The sequence below is a fragment of the Bacillus rossius genome, chromosome 14 (genome assembly GCF_032445375.1).
Source record: "Bacillus rossius redtenbacheri isolate Brsri chromosome 14, Brsri_v3, whole genome shotgun sequence".
In the NCBI taxonomy this organism is placed as follows: domain Eukaryota; kingdom Metazoa; phylum Arthropoda; class Insecta; order Phasmatodea; family Bacillidae; genus Bacillus; species Bacillus rossius.
The window spans coordinates 43,124,319-43,145,469 of record NC_086341.1 but is presented as its reverse complement, the minus strand read 5'-3'; positions in this window follow the sequence as shown (position 1 = coordinate 43,145,469).

The window sequence follows — 21,151 nt, the reverse complement described above, 5'->3', positions numbered from 1 at the left end:
CGTCCGTAGACCGACATTACAGACAACCAATTTTTTTTATTTGTAACAACTGTTAGTTGTCTTGTCGTTTGTTAGACACATATCTGTGTAGTAGACGTGTGCCCGTTAGGAAAGTATTGATCCTCATTTTTGATGAATTACTATAAACGTTGATACTACTGACTTTTATTTATAACCAGAAGGTTATCTCCAATTTTCTTATTTTTAAATTAAAAAAAAAAAAGACATTTCCATACAAACTTAGGTACATCCCCTATTTAACCCTCTTTCGGGATAAACTTTCAAAAACCATTTCTTAGTGTTCAGCTACGTTATATTAGGAACCCCTGTGCCAAATTTCATGCTTCTAGATCCATCGGCTTAAATTGTGAGATGTCTGTCAGCCGGTGTTAATTAAGAGTTTTTATCAAGTAAATAAGTTTATCTTTACACATAGTTTTATTCTAGGGAGAAAGAATTGCCATCAACGATTTAATGGTTTTTTTTATTCTTTCCTCTTATTTAACTAAAAAAGTTAAATAAATTTTTCCATACGTTCTTCTAAATAAATAATTTAATAAATGACGGTTGTGTAGCTCCAGCAATGTTAATGAAAATATAATTTTCTGTAATATATGTATGTATACAAAAAGAGCATAGAATTATTAAACATTATAAAAGTTAAAAATAATTATAAAGATAGCCTTGAATATTCATATTTAAAATCAATAAACCTTTCTTCACATACGTTTAATCGATATCGAAGAAAAAGATGACGCTTAAAAATTATTTTGAAGAAAATTAAATTAATGCTAGAACTAAAAAAATCACCCTTATCACTTTATTAATATTTTAAATTTTATAGTATTAGAATATAATGAAAATATACAGCTCTTTAACATATGAGAAAAAAAATTATTTAATAATGCAAGAATAATAAAATTAATATTTTGATGATCGGGATCACCAGTTAAATCAATTAAATTGAAAAACTAAAAACATTTTATATAACTGTAAAATATTTTTAACTATTTAACAATCTTTTCTTTGCTTAAAAATTGATATTAACTTGCTAGTAGGATCTTACCCGGGAAACATAAATACAAGTTATTAAAAAAAAGTTATATTGTTAAATAGTTTCAACCATTAAGAAATCCCTGCTATTTTATTTTATAAGCATGTGTTTATAATATAAATATATATATTTTTTTAATTTTCAGAGATAAAATTGCTCTTGCATCAATCATTATAATATTTTGAATACAAATTAAGTTTGGAGACATCCATTTACAGTGTTTTCAGCCATTTATTGTTAAATTATTCTTATGATATTTTTTCCCCGGAATATTATTTCAGGTCAAAAAATATGTATTTAAAAAAAATTGGTGGCCTGTTAAGTCGGTTTACGGACGATAGTTTAACGTGACAACGTCATAACTAAACATTGGTGAAATGATTGATCCAGAAGAAAATGAAATATCATATTGAGGCGTTTGATACGCCTCCGTTAGTTCTTGGTTTAAATTAATTTGTAATTTTAACGTCTTTTTTAATAGATTTGGTTTATATTGTTTGTTTAAATGCTTAGTTATGGATATTTTTTTTCTCTCTTGGTCTTGCCTAAAACACGCCCTGTAATGTGGTTCGACACAACGGACATTAGCGGCTCTGCTGTCTTGTGTTTCCACGAGTGAACACCGCGCGGCGCGCGGAGCGGTCTGACGTCACGAGAGGTGTGAACGAGCCCACCACTGCGGCTGGTCGCGCGCACATCGGCTTGCGGGAGCAAGTGTTTTGGGCTGCAGCCATGGAAAGACGCACCGCATTCACCAACGCCGCGAGGAGAGGCCAGCCCGGGCGGCACTTCACAACACTGCATGCAAAAAAGTAAGCCTCGACGCACCTTTCTATTATCAACCGAACATCGGGTTGAGCTTTTGGTAGAACAAAACAGAGCGACATAAGTGGTTATGAACTGCGATGTTATTAGGCACATTTATTGTTAACTCACCGAACTAAACTTTTTCATTTGGGGCTGTGCGAACAAACTGGATTTACTCGAAGTGAGATTTAAACATACTTTTATGGTGTGGTGCTGGTATTCGGCACGGACTATCGCGTCACAATTTGGACCAATTTGACGAGGTTAAATCGATAAATGGGGACGTGTGGAACACATTAAAGACAACTACGTGATCAACGATGACTTTTTCAGAACTATTAGTACGAATGTATATTTGTTAAATGTTTGCAAATTTAAGCATAAATTGTATCAGTATTATTATTAATATTATTGTATTTTGTTTTAATGTAAGGTCGCGATCTTCAGTTAGTGTAAACTTGTATGTAGTAACAGTACCCAGCCTATGCCATGGTGCAAACGCAGAGAGATTAAACATGATCCAGGCAGTGATGCATTATATTATTTTTTACGTCGTCCTGTCCTGCTTAGGGAGTCTAGTGTTCGCTGCCTTTACACTTTTTGCGCGACTGCATTCTTTGACTCTAAATTAGAGCGCCGCAAGTAAGGCCTCAATATTCGGCCTGAGACTGAGCCGTAAAAGGTTTTTGCAACCAAACCTTTTAGGCATTAAAAAGAATATAATATATTCTTTGAGGAAGAATTTTTTTTTAAATTTTTCTATCTTTTGTATGATAAAATCTACCTCTGCATACTTTTATGAAAAAATTGAATCATTTTTATTGAATTATCACTATTTTGTATGGATACAAATGAGTGAAATTAAATCTACAATTTATTTGATAAATTTACTTTTATTTGCATTCATTAAAACAAATATATTTAGCTAACCGCACGGCCACGATGCCATATTCTAAACAATTGTTTCAGATGTTATAAAATCATAATATTCCACGCACGATATTTGTTTGAATTTCTTTTAACTAGAATATTCCCTGTTGGACTCGAAATATTTACACGATCTGCGGCTCATAACTATAATACTTTGTGTGATAAAGCCTATAATTAAAATATTTTAAATTAATTTTTATCTGATAATAAAAGAGAGCATCACACAGTAGGGCAACCAGATGAACTTAAAGAGTTTTAATAGATAATCTTTAAAGATCACTTCTAATATTTTATAGATATGAAATTGTTACAATTTTACTTTGTAAAAGATTATCAGTAAGAAAAGAATCCAGCGAACTTTTAACGAATGTAACAGTAATTCATTAAGAGTTTTGAAAATTTTTTACTGTATGTAGTTTTATCACGAAAAAATATATATTGGTAAATAACAATTGGTTGATAATCCATTTTTTTAAGTTAACATATATTTCAGGCCACGGTCACACAAAATTTAACATAATTGTTGGTATTTAAACATAAACTTTTACCAAAGATTCTCGATACCTTAAAATTTTGACGCAACACATTATTTTAAAGTTATGCATATCTATTATTTTTAATATACGTATTAAACAGGCATGCGCAAAACACAACCATCTTTTAACAATGGCCATTAAAAAAACAACAACAAAAAAGGAATCCATCCTGAAGTAGTAATGTTGGTTGATTCGCACCCATATTTTAAACCAATAATAAGTGGTTTCCTCAACACTAAAATGTTGTACGATTAAAAATATTTGTATTAAGAAAGTAAATTCGCAGTTTATTTATAAAGTCACATTATTGAAAATTATTTATTATTCATCTCTGAATGTGAAGAGCATACTGATGTTGGTGTAGCGCATTGTGGGCCATGTCTTGTGACATAGAGACAGGCCCCCGCTACGGCCAATCACAGCCCTCCACCGAGAATCTCTTTTGACGTGAATCCGTCTTTAAAATTGCTTCCATAGTGGGAGGCAATTAAAAAAAACGAATGATAACAAAATCGGGGGATACAGTTTGGTGTTGCAGCTATATATATATCATCTCCATCCAAAATTAAATTACGCTACTGGATGGATAAAGATTCAAAGAATTCGTTACGCTAAGTGAGGACTATGACGCATCGCGCGCGGTGGAGGGGGAAAGCGCCGTCATTTTGAGGTCACTTTTGCTGCGTTTCGAGATTTCCATCTAGAATAACTTTTGACTCGGAGAAGCTACGACGTTCTTTTGAGTTTCAATCGTCAGCTATCTTCTTAATATATCGATTGCTGTATAAAACACTACCGTAAATTAGTTACAGTGAATATATATGGTGTTAAAATAAAAATTATTTAATCAACAATAAATGTTGGCCTATACGCGTCAAAATGCCAAATCCAAATACAGAGATCGTATACGGTTGGAAAGGGCTTCCCAAAAGCAATCGAATGGTACCGATAAAACACCATATGGCCGAGTGAGGCAGTGCCGGGAACCTAAAAGAATGAATGCGGCCGAGCGGATCAACGACGGTGCCAGTACATCTGCAGCTGGGGCGGTTGAAATTATGCAAGTGGATGATGACTTCTTAGTGTTCAAACATGATTATAACATACATAAAATAGCGTATTTTATATTTTGTACAGAAAATATTACCTGTTACGTACACGTATTCACGTACAACACACGGCCGTGTCCATGACACAGCCACGCTCCATTTTTCCGCACAGTAACAGCCAAGCGTCGGCGTTGAGAGATCAAGAGCTCATCTTGATTTTGCCATTTCCATACAAGAAACATTCATACCAACCACTTACCAATATTAACCGAAACATGTATACTGTAAAGCGAAATCAATTTCTTTTTAAAGGGAGTCTTGGAAGCAAACGTGTTTTCAGTGATTTACTTATTTATGCTGTTATGCAACTTTTTTTTTTTAGTTTCACATTGGTAGATTTTGTATATCTTCATGAATTTCAAACTGCCGTTTCTGTATGATCTGAATTTCATTTTCAAATGTATATTACACCAAGATTGATTAAAAATGTAATACTTCATTTAGCACGTAGGATTAATTATTGAAAATAATGTTTTTAAAAAATACATTATTCATCAAAATAAGAGTAACAGCATTAATAACTAAGTTGAGGACAATCTCACGCCGTTGATTTTTTTTTCCCTCCAAGTCTCAACAGTGCAACCAAATACGTAATTTGAAAGACAACTTTAGATTGAACATCAAAAGAACTTCCATAAAACGTTAATTTACTGTTGCCTTTAATTTTTTCGAAGCTTGAATTTGAAATCTCCACCTTCCTTAAAATTAAAACCATTTGAGCTCATTTTCGTTCTCGAAGGCCGTAAATCGTTAGTCTGATAAGTTACTTCGTAATCGCAGTAGCGCGGTTGGCGTGAAGAGATGGGCACTATGCAAATAAAACAATTTTATAAACCAATCACGTTCCACTTATACGTGACGTCATCGCGAAAAAAATTCGCGAACACGCCAGACATCCAGAACATACAGTTATCCACACACCACCCAGTAGGCTTGCGGTGTTACTGAAATGTGTTGGATAATTTTGGTTATCGACTAGCAGTTGAATTCAAAATTTTGCAATAAAATTATATTTTTTTAAACCTTTTTATTTTTCGTTTACTTAATTCGTTTCTGAAACATTTTGAATAATTTCGCATACAGCAATATTTTTCCCGAATAAATATCAAATTTTGTATTAAACGAAATTGTTTTCAAACAGGTCGGTTAAAAACAACGTGAAAACGTTCTTGACAGTCGTATGTTTTTAGTTCGAATGTAACCACAATAAAACCTGTTATGTCCAGTCGTTGGTTTGCGGTTGGTCACGTGGTTATGTTTTTGTTCACACGTGGTGGTAGTTCCAGACGACGGTGCGATAAACTGTAAATGTGAGACCCGTTTGCCTACCGTGTGGAACTACCTGCTGAATTTTTGAACCCTCGGTTTAGGTTTGAGGTTCACATGTCCTCAAGAAAAGAAGCAGATTTGCAGCAACTGCTTGTATCATCACCTGGTCATGAATATGGACCTTACACCGTGCTCGGTGCAGATTATTCGTGTTGAAATATGCATTTCGTGGAATGTTGAAAGACTACTATTATCTGAATATCTTTAGTGAGTCAAAAGACAACAAACAAGCAGAACATAATCAGCTTACAAGAAAATTTGCAACTTACGGACTAAAAAAAAAAAGTAGTTGGACTGCATGTATGTTAGACCATATCCGTTCAAGGACCACATGAATAAGTGCGCTTTCAAGACTTTGAATACTTTCATTCACATGTTTGACAATCTGAAGTAATCTATTAAACACAGCAAGCATCGAGAAACTCTGTCGGGAAGGAAAAAAAAAACAAACAACTATGTAGGGAAAGGATCTGACTGGTCTCTATCTTCAGTAACCTGATTGGAACTGAGAATTAGTCAGTTTAAGACAGTGCAGCATTTAATGCTTTTCAGGATGTTAACTTTTGTAAGCTTTGATGTAGTAAAACAAAATTTATGCTATGAATAATGTTTGTAAATGTATGTAGTTTTATTTCTTGCAATTAAAAAAACAGAAACTTTTGAGGTGAAACATTAAATTGAAGTGAATTTAATCGAAAAAATATTTTAACCTAAAATTAATCTTTTTGGGATCCACCAAAAATCGAACCAAGCACTGAAATCTGATCGAATCAATCACTATTTTAGTACGTTATTTTTTAATGATTTTTTTAAAAAATTCTGAATTTATATGTTAATAATTACCGATTTTCATTATGGCAGTCAAAATGGCTAACAAGATGGAGGTTTCTACGTCAGTCTAGTGATTGGCACTGCACTCTAGCGAGTAAATAATAAACGAATGTGGCGAAAGCAAACTATAGCAGACGAAAACATTATAGCAGATCCAAGATGGCCGTCAGGATGTTATAATGGTTGCGTAATATATATTCCTTGATATTAAGGTAGGTGGTCTGCCAGTAGCCACCAGGTAGGAAGTTTTATATATTTCAGCCTTCGTCATTTTTGAACCGGGAAATCAAACTTTCATACTGTAAGTGCGCTTTCTTTGTAAATATTATATTAAAATTTTGATGAATCAATATTTTTAATTTAAAACATATTAGTTTTTTAGATATAATTACGGATTTTCAATATGGCGGACGTAATATCATAAGTAAACATGATGGAATCTAGCAGGCAAAAACAACAAAATGGAGAATGTAACGTGGTATTCAAAGATGGCGAACTCAAAAATATTGGATATATTATAAATCAAAATGGCGGAATCCATCCAAAATGGCGGAAAGTTCACAGTTTTTATGTCCTCAACAGCTTGTATTTCATATTTCAATTATTTTTTGTAGTGATTTAAACCGCTTTGGGGACATGTAGTTATTTTAAAAACAAAAATGGTTCAAGGAGTTTATAATTTAAAATTTTTGACATTTTTTATTAAGAATTTGCGCTCGAAAATAACATTTTTAAATTATTACTTTTTTAGATTTGTTTACCTAATGTGGGGTGTAAAAAATTACCCCGTGCGGGGGCAAACAGCCCACGTCCATCTCTACCTGCACCGCCAGTTACAAGCATTATTTTTCAACCCCGCTAACCTTGACTTCGCCAAGGTCACTTGCGTAAACGCAGTAGAGACGCAAAACTAAATTACAAGTTTGATTGGGTGTGCAGTAGGTTATTGCAGCGTTCAAAACAATTACATTATATGCAAACATTTAAATTTATTCCCGATAAATTAGAATACATGAACCACAGACAAGTAAAAAAAAAATATGTGAAAAACGACATAAAATTTACAAATGCTATACGTGACGCCCGGCCGTAGCGATCACGTTAGCTGCGGCACAAACAACCTTGCCATCGCATGAGTCTAAGTCTGTCCATCGCCGCGCGAGGGAGGGGAGGGAGAGTCCATACGAAATCTTGGCTACCGTCCCAAAAACAACCTCTTCTTTCACCATTAATAAAATTAAAGTTTTACTTACATTGGTGCTCGCCGTGCAGTAGAAATTTACCAAACTGTAGCGCCTCGGGTACCCGGGCTGTAGACTGGGCGTAGACGACCATGTTGCACGGTCAAATGGCGCCGGTCGACGCACTTCGGGGCGTGGTGGAATTACACTCGCGACTTGCGAAAAAGTTTAAAATCGTTGATGCGAAATACGTTGCCGTACATTACAGGTTATCCAAAATATAATGCAGCTGATGCGGGCCGCGGCGACGATAACTCCGCGTAGCAGTGTCCATGGTTAATCGTTCATAACGAAGTATGGGTCGCGTCCCAACTCCCGAGCACAGAGTTACCATGGGATCTCATATTCACAACTGACCCGCCATCGGTCAATCGCCCGCAAGTTTCTCTACAAGACTAGACTGCCCACAGTCCAAACTGTCCGCTCGCCGCATACGTCACACTCACGTGACGTCATGCACCTCCCTCCGCTAATTTCCCCCTCTCTCATGCGTGGACAAGTCCATTCAGTAGGGGTCAATGGCCGCACGGTAAACCAAATTACTTGATTAAATATTAAATAAAACTAGTAAAGACTTATATAAAAATAAATATAAAAACATTACTTAAAAAATTACGTTAAAAATATAATTAAACATAATAAACACTAAACATAATCACATGAGACACCCGAAGTGTCTCACTAAAAAAAGGAAATATTTATGTCATTCTGGTAAGTTTCAAGTCCAATTTAGGCAAATTAAGGGCCAACGTTAGAAGGTCAAGAACAAAGTTAAAGGTCAAGGTCACCTAAGTTGGCTGCTGCGACGTCACAATCTAAGATGGTGGTGTAAAGCTGTATACTTACAAGTTTTTACTGTTCCTATCGGTACAAGTATTGCCCGACTTGGGTTGACAGTCTATATACTAAAGTAGCTTGGCTTCTGGGTTGTAGACGTGTCCTTGGCGAATAATTCACCGACGTTTCGGTTGACATTACAGTCGCCATCATCAGGGAACAGTTACCTACGGAGGTTCTTACCAGTTATCCTGCCTGCTTCCTGATTGGCTGCAGCTGTGGGCCAATCAGAGCCTTCCTTTCTTTTGGTTGGCTGGGCTGTTTTGCCAATCAGGGGTGATAGTATGATGTTGGATGTGGAGCCGTGTTTTAAGGATTTCTAAAGAGTGGGTTCCATTACTACTTGTAGCTACGAATGAAGCAAAATATGGAACCCAGAACCCACTCTTTATAAATCCTCAAAACATAGCTCCACAACCAACATCAGACAGATCGCCCGATTGGCGAAACTGCCCAGCCAACCAAAAGAAAGGAAGGCTCTGATTGGCCCACAGCTGCAGCCAATCAGGAAGCAGGCAGGATAACTGGTAAGAACCTCAGTAGGTAACTGCTCCCTGATGATGGCGACTGTAATGTCAACCGAAAAGTAGGTGAATTATTCGCCAAGGACACGGCTATAACCCAGAAGCCAACCTACTTCAGACAATGGCCGTGAAAGGCTGCAAACATTATTAGTCTATATACTAATTACACTTCTTAAATATACATTTATTAACCCACTTGGTTGCTAGTTATAATGTAATGCCACACTAAGGTTGTTTATATGTGAGGTAACTCTGTGCTCCTACTTGTGAGAAAAATTTGTGTTACTATCCCAGATATATTTTTTCTCAGTTACCCTTTTTTTGTCACAGGTTAAAAGGTGAGGTCAAAAAAAATTCGATTAGGATATGCACTGCGGTGAGTAACTAAATAACAAAGGACATTAAAATGCAAAGAATAATTGAAAAATATTCAAAAGGTTTGCAATATAGTATACACAAAATCATATAACACATTTAACTGTAAGCTACTCCATACAGTGACTTGATACAGCCCGAAATTAACAGATCTATTTAGCGTTACCGTTATGATGAGAAAAACTATACCAAGTGTCTATACACTCAGGAATTATCACTTGAAATGTTGGATTTTTCATCAAAATGTTTCTCAGGGATTTTGATGGTTGGATTTCCGACAATTCAAATCGGTAGAAAATTAAGACTGTGTCAAAAGGACTTATGGACCTGGGGTTGTGTGTTATTTTGCTATGAAGTCAATTTTCAAACAAATGAGGCGTTATTTAATTTCTAAATTTAAAAAAATACCTGAGTGTCAGTCATGGGAACTGTTGACAGAAAGAAAAAAAATAAAATTTTGTTTTCAATTATGTAGTATGATATCATTTCTACGTCAAATGTACGCAAGAAAATGATTTTGGTATAGGTAATATCACTAGCATGTCTGTGAAGCGAACCCGTAAGTTTTGCCCCTACAAATAATAACTTTAAAACTAGGAGAAATGAAGTTTTTTCATTAACTTAAATCTGCAAATAATCAAAATTATCTGTAATAAATCAATAACCTGACTTTTGAAGAAATTCACATCGTAAATAAATATACAAAAGAAAAAACATAACCTCAACTTAACTACCTACTAAAAAATATCCAATACACGCAATATACACCACTCAACAACGTTAAAATTTCCTAGGAAAATAAAGATATTAAAAAATTTTTAAAAATAGAATAGATGGAGTTTTATCCTTCAAATATAAAAAAAATTAACACGTTACGTGACCATGTCGATGACGACTTACATGAATTTACTCCCTATCCAAACCTTCCTATAGAAGTTTTCACTTCAATAAAATACCTAGCCTTTTGGGGCTTTGTTCAGAGTTTTAAGCACTTTTCACGTCATCTAGTGTGTGATGACAGTTTCTTTTTGACGTGATGTCTTATAAAACGATGAACGCCGGCTGCACGCACGAAAAAGTGTCACGTTCCGCCGGAGCCGAGCGTGCAAGAACCGGCCAACCACCGTGCGAGAAAATCTTCTATAATATCAAACAGATTAAGGCGGGCTTTTAAACTAATTGCTTGTGATTATATTTAAACAAATTATTTAAATTAAATTTGCAAAAAACTGTAAATAATATTTGAAAATTAAAAAAGTATGCAATTTTTCATCAATATTTTCTTATGACTTAATCACGTAAAATTATCGTCCGTAAACCGAATTTACAGACAACCCACCCTTTTCTAACATGGGCGGCGTCTCTAGAATGTGCGGCCAAAATGGCCGACCGAATTGGCCTGCCGGTGACGCTGCGACACCGGATCAGAGGCAGAATGCCCGCAGGCTGCGATCAGGCACTAAAACTTCGGCGATTATTGCGACCAACAATTTTACTGCACCGACGCTAACAGTGCTCAAGTGCCGACACGCACTTTTAACGGGAAATTTCATCTCGCGTCAGACACTCCCGATTCGGAAGCTGCGTCTCAGCTTGGCTGGACCAACCGAATCCTGGGGTATTACAAATCCCGTCATGCAACGCGCCGAGTACCTACCCTCAAAGCGCTCAACGAAGATAGTTTTAAACTCAGAGCCGCGAGAGGCAGCGGCCAATCACACGACGCCATTCGTAACTCGTAAAAAAAATGGTCATTTATTACATTAAAGCTGCCTTATGTAATTAAAAAACCTTCATCCTAATGTCTTTAAAACCGAGAGTAAAATTGTCTGCACATGGCCCCAGGATAGGAGTTACGCGCTTCATTTTAATTGCATGGTTATTTCTTACCTACACTCTTTTTATAAAAAAAAATTTAACCTGAAAATATAGGGTATAATTATGGTTATTATTTTATAAGTCCAAACTAGGTTTTGTTTATAAAATTATTTTATTTTAAAACAACAACAGCAAGTATTTATATTTATTTCACACACTAAGATAAAAATGAAAATAGTTACAGACAACTAAAATTAGCTGCAGGTGTGTGAAATGTTCTAATATTTCATTGGATAAAAAATATTCAATTTTTTTAGTTTGTAAAAAATTATAGTAGTTAAACATTTAGAAATAAGCAGGGCTGGCCCGAGGAGTCCACCCAGACCCACCCTTATGGGGGCCATGAGTCTACATCACATTATAGTCCGAAAGTTTGATTTACATGCATGTGAACGAACCAATCTTTTTTTTTCCGCCGGTAGCCTTGGCGACGGTAATTCAAAAAATAAACAAACCATTTTTATCCCACTGAACTACTGAAATAGTAGAGCGGACACCGACTTGGTCTACTTTCCCGCCTCCAATGCGCTCGGACCGACATGAACATACTACTTACGTTTCATACGAAAAATGATAGATACAGAAAGTTAGTTAAAAATTTTAAAACACATGATTTCGTGGTTTCAATTCAATCTAGCATGGATATGTATATTCACCTTTAAGATATTCAAAAAAACATTGACACTCCTTAGTTAAAATACAATTTTTTTTTAATTTATTGATTCAAATTGAATCACCAGAATAAAATAATTTTCTTTATTAACGCCTTGATTTTTTTATACACATAATATAATCTTGCAAAGGGGCCATTTACCCTGTAGAAAAGAGATCTTCACCGCTCTTTCAAACGAAATATTCTACATCCTCTACTGGAACCTGCTTCTAAATGCCCTCACCACATCCGGCCGTCCATCACATTCAGGTATTTTCTTGTCTGTTTACAAGGCAATACAACTCCTTTTCCACACTATATGCATATTTACCAAATACAAATATAAAAGAAACAAAAATTATTTTAACATAAAATATAAATTAAGAAAATGTAACATTAAAAAAAATACATTACATGAAAACAATCTTATAAAACATATTAAAGAACATTCGCTAAAAAAAATAAAAAAGCCACCTCTTCTATACTCAACATTAAACCCTTCTTCCATAAAATGTTTCCTGCAGCCTTCTCTGCAACACCACTTCAGCCATTTCAAGAATACCTTCTTTATTTTAATGGTGCTTTTCACAATCATGAATAAAAATGACAGTTGCCACCGCATTTCAGCATAACATGAAATTTTCTGTGAAACGTAACATTTTCTGTCATGGTAAAATGTGTCAGTTGACTGATGCAAGTGTGTTGTGACTAATAAATAAAGTAATTTTCCATGCACTAATAAATTTCAACTCCTGAGAAAAATTTAATAATGAAAAAAACATATACTTATTCAGTCTCTATCATAATAATTCTTGTTGGGATGTAAAATATCAGATTTTTTTTTAAATTAAGGATTTAGCTACTGTTATTAGTAGGTATTATTATTATAACTGTGATTTAGACTGTGGCACAACATGCCAATTTTTAGTTTCTAGGCTATGTCCATATTCGTTTAAGATGTTCACTTTTACGTACGTTTTTTTTTCCAAGTCATGTCACGAAGCCGGTCCGAACTGTGTGAACTTCTCGCCTATTTACAGTTAGAGAAACGCGCCATTTCGGAAAAGCTTCGTTGTCGGTTGAATCCTACAGAACACTACTGAAATTCTATGACTCATTATAGCGTTTTTAAAATTATATTTCATCAGGAGTAAGGTATGAAAAGTAACATATAATATTTGAAAATATTTACTGGAAGTCTCGACAAACGCATGCAGATTTTTTGTAAAATAGTCACTTACCACACAAACGTAGGAACTTTATTTGATTGCCATTGATTAATGTATCATATTTTTCTTAGCGTATGTACCGTTTTAAGGTAATATCTCGATGGGGAAGATATATATTAATAAAAAAAAATAAAGTTAAATCTTGTTCAGCGGGTTAATACTGTTTGTAAATGTTAACAGTTACACAGCCCGAAACTGGTTCAGTAGGCCTTCATAACAAGGCGCAGTTAGTTATATGGGATAACATTAATTCGCTTTTGAATTCTGACACGCCTTCGTTCCTTATCGAACAGGTTTCAGGTAGGTTTCAGGTCACAATCTCTGTAACGGCAGTTTGCATTTTCGGGTGCAAAAAACCTTCTCGCATACGTGCTTATGGAAATTACGCCGTTTAAAACTTTCCTGCAGAATGGTTGAATGATTGGTAGGGAGTGTAATGTGCGACAGTAACTACTGTGTTGCCTTTCGCGTCCAAGGCATTAAAATGTTGTCGCAAAAAGAACGCGAAGTAATTTAAACATCCAGACTATTTATTATCCGGTCCTAATTTTTGATTTGGTAAGCCACCGTTTTGGTTTCTCTATTCATAAAAAAAAACAACTGCCATGTAAAAATATTTTTTGTTAGTTAAGCCACTACTAGCAAGTTCTTATTTGATTCGTCATGTTCCAACTTGCAGTAGATAAATCAAAATTTATATGTCTCAAGTTATACTGACCATTTTATTTATTATTGTTAATTTTATTTTTGATTATTGAAAAAATCTTGCAAAATACTCGTTAATTGTAAAACTGAAAATACACATTATCCCAGTAAGGCCTATGCACTGAAGAAACTCTAACAGGGTTGTACGTTGGTTGTAGATATAAAAAATACAAAGTTAAAAATTCCGAAAAAAAAAATTTCATTTTAATCATCCTGAAAAGGTTCGTTTATAAACACTACTGAATTTTTTAAAACTATATATTGGCGTCACTCGCCTACCTGCTGCGTTTGTTGTTTAGAAAATTTTATGAATAAAAAACTACAAGAAGAAGCGTATAAAGAAGCGTATAAACCGGTAAATAAGTGAAGTTCTCATAAAGTAGTATAAAAAGGGGGGTTCTGAGCCAGGCTTAAGGAAGAGGAGCCGAGGAGCCGATGTCCACCATATTAGATTCTGACGTCACGGTGGCCATCTTGGATGACCTTGACCTTTGAACTTGATCTCGACCCCGGCTGCCATATTGGATTCCAAAATTTGTAATTATGAAATTACTGTTTAATTTTTGTTTCAAAGGACGAGGCGGAATTCTACCATATTTCCTTATAAATACACTCCATGGAATGAGTACAGCTGCTTTTCTCTCGAAGTAGTGTATAGAATACGTCGCTAGGTAGCGCTGTTAACCCACTATTTGTTTCTTAGGGTAACTTAAAAGGCTACAGATAGCGCTTCTGACGGTTAATTTCTGTAGTTCCAGTCATAAATCAACTCAACAGATCGCGCACCAATAGAAACAAATGTTTCCAAAAATGGGTTATAGGAAGCAGCACTGTATAGTTATAACCACTATCTGTAAAAATAAAAATATGGTAGTTTTTTATTATGGCACATTTCCTCCTGTTTTGACGGGGGGCGATGGAAGACTGCCATACTGGAAGACAGCCATTGTAACCTTTGCTCATCACCTTCAGCCAAAGGTCACAATACCCGCCCCCAGCTGGGTACTAACGCGTATAAAAAAATTATCTGTATGAAGAAAAATTGCTCTGCCCAAAATACTAACAGTTCCAGAGCAAAAACCACGTCTAAAACCCACAAATCAGAATGGGAGCAGACTTAAAGAAAATATTACAAAATGTTAATATCAAAATTAATTCTAAAGCTTTAGAAAAATATTTCCAGCAGAAATTACAGCAGAAAATAAGAGGGTAAGTTGGGTACAGTTAAGAAAAACTACAACCGAAATAAAGATAAGCATCTAAAAATTATTTTCCTTAAATAAAATATTAACTTTGCCAAACATATTACATGTTCTGAGAAAAACTTTACCTTACGTAAAGCACGTCGCATAAATAAGTTGATCCAATTACAATAATGTATTAGGCAATACATAAATTCCTTATATACTTTGTAGATGGGATTATATTTAGTCAAACTTCGTTGCCACACTCCATATAAATATCATTACTTCCTACAATAGATTTACTATATTCCCTACCCGGAACGTACAATTATACAACTATAAAATATTTGAGTATAAAATTGAAAGATTAAATACATCACTAAAAAAATTAAGAACAATTTCAAACCTTTGCTGGCGTCAAACAAAGCTTAGACTAAAATGTTAAATTTACAAATAAATACGTCGGGAGCTCCTATGTGAAGAAAATTCCTGCTCCAGCAATATGCACATGTTACAAAAGCCTACAGAATATATATTTCTTAAAATTAAGCCAGGTATATTATTATTACAGAATACCAAACAAAATATATAAGTTCCAGTTCAAGTACACGGCCGTGTGATTCCATTTAAAAAGGTCCGTGCGTATGTCCAAAAATTTACATCAAGCCAACATATTTGTTGATTTGTACATTTACATGAAAATAACTGCATCACTACAAAATAGTGTTACCATGCTTCGTGATGCCCCAAAACCTCCAATATTTAGTTATTTGCAAACAGTTGTTTGAATAGCTTTCCAGTATTATCTGCGCATAATAAGCTAAAAGTAATATAAAAAATTTAACTTTTCTGTGGCTTTAAAACCAAATAAATAAAATGTTTATACAATAACTTCATGCTTGTAAGAACACGCATATTTTAACTAAACACACTCTTTTAATATCTAAAATTTATTTCAAAAGAAATTAACCATCGACAATGCAAGCTCTTACATATGTTTATACTAGTCTCCATTCCTATATAATTATTGTACAGCGGGTCTGTAAATTTTTTTTGCAGGAAATCAACTAAAAAACTGCCAGACTAGTTATACAAATTATATTTCACTATTATGAAATTACATAATTCATGCTGAACGAACAACATAAGATCGCATAAATTTGTTCGTTACCGAGGTTAGATGTTACTGCACGTACTGCACGTGTTAAGGACACACGAAACTACAGTAACCTCGTGGAATAACATCATGTCAGTGTTAAGAAGACTGCAAGTATCCGCTCTACCACTCTGGTTCTGGGGTAGAGCGCCTGCCTTGTGACTTGTAGGACCCGGGTTCGCGCCCCGGCTCCTCCAAGGCGGATTGCCCAGACAAAATGGTGGAATTTTCTCTGGTAGGAATGCAATCCCTTGTAACAAGTCAGGCTACCAAAGAAACGGTGGGTGGAACAGAAAAAAACCTTCCAGGTGGCTTCCGAATGGGGAGCCCGTTTCTTTTCTTGGGCTCCCCATGCGGTGGCCATTCCGGGGGTTTCTCCGGGGGAACGGAGTTTTGCAAAAATATTTTTTTAGTTTTAAGCGTTTTAGTTTTTACTAACTGTAGCATCATAATTTCACCATTTTGTAAAGTTTAAACAAACATTTAAAACATTCTAAATATTTGCTTTTGTACAAAATTATTTTAATTAAGTGTGCATCAGTCAGTGAGTGGTTGTGTGTTCAACCATTTATCGGTATATATCTTCTTGAAGTAATATTGACAGTTAAATTCTAGTCACAAATCTTTGTTTTGTAGTATTTTAGCAGTTTTTGAGGAAATAATATTTATATGCACATAAATTTTATTCCTAAAAATATTATTTCTGTAAAACCAAATAGTTTTCAATCAGGAATATCGTCTTTAACACACGCTTTTTTTATAAATGGGCGAGTGTACCAGTATAAATCCCGATGTAAATAAAATATATTTATTTCAACATGAGAAAAGCCTTTGATACTTTCCAAAATAATGTTATGATTAAAAAATTATCACTTTTAGACCTCGTCAAGCAATGCGTGGTATATATTTTGTTTTAATTATCTTACAAATAGACGCTTTTCAGTCAAATTTGCAAATCAAATTCATGGTATTAGGTGTTCCGCAAAGTAGTAGTTTATCTCAACTACTCTTTAATATTTATTAAAAGATATTCCAACTGTAATCAGAATTGATCAAGAAAAGATGCTGATGGAAAAAAAAATTAATTGGGATATATGTTTGTCAAACTATTCAGCAAGATATTACAGCTGTCCGGATCGGATTTTCAAGTTAACAAACGTCTCTGAATTACGATAGAATTTACTGTGTATCCTTTAGTCAAAAAACTAATTTAATTAATCAGAATTATCACATAGTAAGTAATGACATTAAACGTGGTGTCCTATTTTAATACCTTCGAGTTATATTGATGCCAAGTTTTTTTTTTCACCAACATGTTGATAATACTATTAGCAACACATGAATATATTTAGGTCTTCTTAAATTTAAAACTTTCTCTGCATAAAATGATTTTAATTAGAAAATAATTGAAAGTATGCAGAAAAAGTTCTAAAATTCATATTTAAAAATTTCAGGTATTTAAATTATTTTGAATATGCTACATTCCTATATAACCTATTTTCATTTTCTATTTATTAGACGTTCGATCAGTGATGCACTTCTTATTATATACATTTTCTTACCATTTTTCTTAATTCAGGCATAACGACTCGGTTAAAATTAAGAATTCCAACTTGCAATTACAGATTTAGTGACACTTTTTAAAACAATAAAATTATAACTCCTTTTGAATAATCTACAAATATTCATTGGTAAAACTTTTGTAATCTACATATTTATTTTGTATACACCATTTTAGTTTCGGTTTAAGACTTTTGTGAAACCCAAAGTAACCAATTGGTTAACATGAACTTTATCTATCTGTGTGTTGTGTTGTTTCGTGTTTTGTCGCATTGATGTGTATCGTTGTATGTCTTGTGTTAATGTGTTTTTGTTGTTATTTTGTCATAATTCGTTTATAGGCGCTATATGGCACAAAAACCTGAATTTCAATTTGATCTGACGCATACTTAAATTTTAGAGGAGTTTATTATTGAAAGACTGCAAGCCTGTGCAAAGACCATCAACATTCGATGTACGAGCCTATGTTTCTCCTTGAGCGATGCTTGCACTGTGCCAACAAACTACACAAACTACACAAACATATTTCCCTCGCATTTCAGCATCTTAAAAACACATTTTGTAGACTTTAAATAATTTATTATAGACATTAAAAACCGTCATATAAGTTTATTGTTCAGTCACCCTAATAATGAAAACATTACTTAGTTGGATTTACACTCATTAAGTAATGATCCACCAAATACTTAAATTATTCCAGTGTGCAAAAATGTAAATTCGATGAAGCTAGTTACATTTTAATTTTACGAGAAAGGCCGTTTGGCAGAATGGATTCGTAGGTTTCGTAGGTGCCACATGTATATAATTTTTAAAACGTCGTAATAAGAATAGTGCTACCTATAATACATTTTTGGAAACATTTCTTTCTTCTCGTCCGCCATCTGGAAGTGATTTGTTATTGCAACTATCACCGTCAGAAGCGCTATCTGTAAGCTTTAAAGTTAACCTGTGAAACAGCTAGAGGGTTGACAGCGCTACCTACCGAGTATTCTGTACACTACTTCGAGGACAATGCCGCTGTACTCATTCCATGGAGGTTGTAAGGAAATATGGCAGAAATCCGTTTCGTACTTTGGACGTATGGTACTTTTCCGCCTTTTTCGAAGAGGCCAGGCGGAATACTGTCATTATGGTAGTCTTCCGATATGGTAGTCTTCCGTCGCCCCGACTGACCCCCCACCACTAATTTCATGATATATATATGGCAAGCTAGCATGACGTCACGTCCGCCATCTTGTTTTCGTCTGCTGGAGGCCGCCATCTTAATTCCAACATATCATTTTCGTATTGTAGAAGGCGCTACCGCGATGTTAGTTTATAATTTAATCGCTAGAGTACAGGAATCATTTACTGCAGGGGTGCCCGCATTCTTGTAACCCATATTGACCCCCATCCTGGAAGTTCGTAATTAATTTCAAAAATTATCACAAAATCTGCAATTAATATTATTTATTGATTTGGTTGATTCCTGTTCATGCTACGATAATAGATCGATGACAAAGAAGATAATTTAATTAAAAATTCTATTTAAGCAACAGGTTGGAAAAATAATATAATGCAAGATCTTCAAAAAAATATATTTCATAATTACCTATCTACTACAAGAACAAAAAAAAAACAAGCAAACAACTAAAGTCTTTAGCATTTCTCGATTTCTGAATCTGTTACCCACGAATTAAAGCGAGGTAGGAAGCCCCAACACTTGAAGTAGGATCGATCATTTCTTCGTTTGAGAATCTTCTCCACCAACTACGCACCGGGATACATAGTAGGCTGATCTCTTCGGCATAAAAGCCACCAAATCTTCGAGGTGGTAGGTCCTAGGCTCCGATTTGCGAACCTGTATCACACGGAAAAGTTCTGGACTCCAGTTCACAGTGAAAACTTTCTCGATGAAGCCTCTGTATGGAAATTCGAACGATGTCACATACGTTAGATTTATGCTTTCGTGAATCTATCTTCTGCGATGCATCTAAGCACACGTCCCAAAGACTTCCTCAGGAATCTTCGGGTACATTAAATTTCGAATATACTTAACTCCTTCTGCATTAGAATCATACACTTAAACATTGTTTTGATTATTGTTATGTTCTACATTGCACAAATGTGTATCACCAAGGTTTTTCGTGTTTAAGCACAACTATAGATAAAACTGAAATAACTGTGCCTTAAAATCACCTGAAATATTACTATGTGGTTATTTTTCCACGTCCACCCCCCCCCCCCCCCACTTTTATCCTTTTTTGGAGCGTGGATTATCAACCCCTCTGTCTCTTTCACTCCAAGAGCAGTTTTTCAGTCAGCCTTCAGTGATTGGACAATAAAAGCGGAAAACATGTCTATTAAATGCAGTATCTTCAGTTATCTGTCCCAGCTGTCAGTTATGGGAGAACATTCGATAAGATACCGCAATCAACCACCTCCATCTTCACACGGTTACATTAGCTACCCACCTACCAGGAGATGTCGGCTGGTGATTGGAGGCGTGATCTGAGAGGAAAAAAAAGATGGAAAAAAGAACCGTTTCATTCCCGTCCACTCGTACAGAGAGGTGATGGTCACGTGGAACAAGCTGTCCAATAAAACTTCAGGTAGAGATTTCAGTCACGGATTTTTTTAAATTTTTTATATATTTTTTTTTTTTTTTAGCCAGTAACCTCCGCTGGGACTTGAAGTTTTATTATTTTCATTTTACATTTCCGCCAAGCAAAAATTTCAGCCCACGACTTTTACAACCTGCCAGGCGTGACAATTATTACTTTTCTGTCGTCGTGATTCAACTTCTTCACGCGTTTGACTGGGTTTATCCGATCCGCATCTGACTGGACTGACTGACTGGACGAAGTCATTCTTCCGCTTCGACGAGCGTGATCCCAAGAGCGGCACAACTCGAGGGTCGTGCGCGCTCATTTGTCGCCCTGGATGCTGCGGCGCCCAATCAGCGGCGTCCTTTCTTTCATTCTGGCGCGGGCGCGTCGCGTACGTGAACCGCTCTCCTCTCTCGCGCTGTCTCGTTTAGCCAGCATTCACTGGCTCAGAGGCTGGCCCGTTCGCACGAGAGAAACTCGAGATTCATCGTCCCTCAGTCAGAATTCTCGATCGTACATTTTAAGATATTTCATTTTGACGTGAAAACGTCTAATAAATCGATGAACGCCGGCTGCACGCACGAAAAGGTGTCCCGTTACGCACATTGTCCCGTTGCGCTCATTGT